The following is a 2,154-nucleotide window of genomic DNA, read 5'->3' on the forward strand; positions in this document are numbered from 1 at the left end:
GTCAGTCAGCAGATGATAAAAAGCCAGCGGTGAGATGCACTGTCTGTCTCTGTGCTTGCCATGTCATCAGGCCTCCCACTGTCTCCTGATCACCATAATACATAACAACGGATCTGGAGGATACCGTTAAATGGGGTACATGTTCCATATTTAGGAGGCAGTCCAGAGTGGATTTAATTTGACTGGTTGACTCTATAGCCATGCGGCCTAGATCCAGTAGATGCTATTTGTGCCGGTAGTTTAAGTTGTAATGTGAGGGAAATAAGGTAGAGAAAGCTTTGTAATACAGGTCTTGGAGTTTTGAACAAAGTGAGTCCTTTTAGTCAGACTTTAGCTAATGGCTGTTAGGTCACAAGAATTTAAATGTTCCAATTGAGAAGTCCTGTATGTAGAAGTAGGGCATATTTAGTTTTGTTACAAAGTAAAATGTATGATTTCACTGAAATGTACTTTTGTTGACCATGTGATTCTGAAAGAGTTTTAACATAAAAAATAAAAAAACGGTGTCCTCTTTTAAACACAATACATACAACTTAATTTCCACCATACCACCTTGGATATGAATTCAGCATTGGAGAACAGAAGCAGAGGCAGAGAGCAGAGTGGCCTTAGATAATGGACGCTCTGCAATCCTGCCAAATATGGTATTCTGATGGAAAAGGCCTCCTGTAGCTCAGTTGGTAGAGCATGGTGCTTACAACGCCAGGGTTGTGGGTTCGATTCCCACGGGGGGCCAGTCTGGAAAATGTATGCACTCACTAACTGTAAGTTGCTCTGGATAAGAGCGTCTGCTAAATGAGTAAAATGTAAAAATGAATCACTTACATAATAAGAAAACAACACTTTTGTCATTACCTATAGCAATACTTCAACCAGCCATTAACAGCATTGGATCAAAGGAATCAAAACAGGACTTACACAACAACTACTATTAATAGTTTAGTATTGTTATATCACAAAATGTGCTCCTACAAACATAATTCTTTACATCTGAGAGAGTGAAGATGGTTCAACCCTTTACCACATACATTATGGAAGAACCATGGAAAACATGTTGGATTAGTTTATATCACTTAGAATGACAGTGCTTATTTATGGGGGATTCTATATTATAATGTATTCTACCAATTTGCTACCACTATAGCATAGTGTTTAAACTAAAGTATGTAATCTGTCATTCAAGGAGAAATGTACATACACTGAGTATACAAAACATTATGCTCTTTCCATGACATAGACTGACCAGGTGAAAGCTATGATCCCTTATTGATGTCACTTGTTAAATCCACTTCAACCAGTGTAGATCAGTGTTTCCCAAACCTCTCCTTGAGTACCCCTTGCCTGTCCAGGTATTTGATGTGTTCCAGAACTAGCACAGCTGATTCAAAAGGTCACCTAATCATCAAGATCCTCATTAGTTAAATCAGCTGTGCTAGTTCTGGAATACATGAAATAGGAAGAGTGGCTGGGGGTACTCGAGGATAGGTTTGGGAAACACTGGTGTAGATGAAGGGGAGGAGATGGGTTAAAGAAGGATTTTTAAGCCTTGAGATATTTGAGACATGGATTGTGTATGTGTGCAATTCAGAGGGTGAATGGGCAAGACAAAAAATGTAAGTGCCTTTGAACGCTGTATGGTAGTAGGTGCCAGGCGCACCGGTTTGTGTCAAGAACTGCAACACTGCTGGATCCCCTCAAAACGCACTTCTCATATAAGATGAAATTAATACATTTCTCACTCACATGTCATTTGATGACATACCTGTAAATAGGTTTATGACAGACATATTCATGAATCTACTTTTTGCAGAAATCCTTGGGCATAATCAGTGTAATAGAAAAAAAGAGAAGAGTACAATCAGATCCGTTTTCTAACTGCCTGACAGCTCAGACTCATTAAGATGATAATAGGTTGGAGTGCAATGATGCATACTATACATGAAGTTCTTGTATCATTCAAAACTTTGCACTCAAAGTCTGTCAATGTTTGTTGACAATAAAGTAAATAAAAGATTATACAAAACGTTTGAAACACTGCAAGGAATGTAATGATTAATGGTTTATTGAATTCCTACAGCTTGGAGGTGACAAACACACCTGATGACATCACTACAGCCAGTGTGACACAGTTGAAGCACCCATTGGGAGGCCACT

General features: G+C 38.9%; 1 non-coding gene across 1 annotated transcript; it reads left to right on the forward strand.

The window, feature by feature from the left end:
- Positions 1 to 660: 660 nt before the first annotated feature.
- Positions 661 to 736, forward strand: trnav-uac. The gene has a single exon. It is a non-coding gene; the product is annotated as a tRNA-Val (tRNA).
- The last annotated feature ends 1,418 nt before the right edge of the window (positions 737 to 2,154 follow it).

Source organism: Coregonus clupeaformis, chromosome 9 (genome assembly GCF_020615455.1).
Source record: "Coregonus clupeaformis isolate EN_2021a chromosome 9, ASM2061545v1, whole genome shotgun sequence".
Classification (NCBI taxonomy): domain Eukaryota; kingdom Metazoa; phylum Chordata; class Actinopteri; order Salmoniformes; family Salmonidae; genus Coregonus; species Coregonus clupeaformis.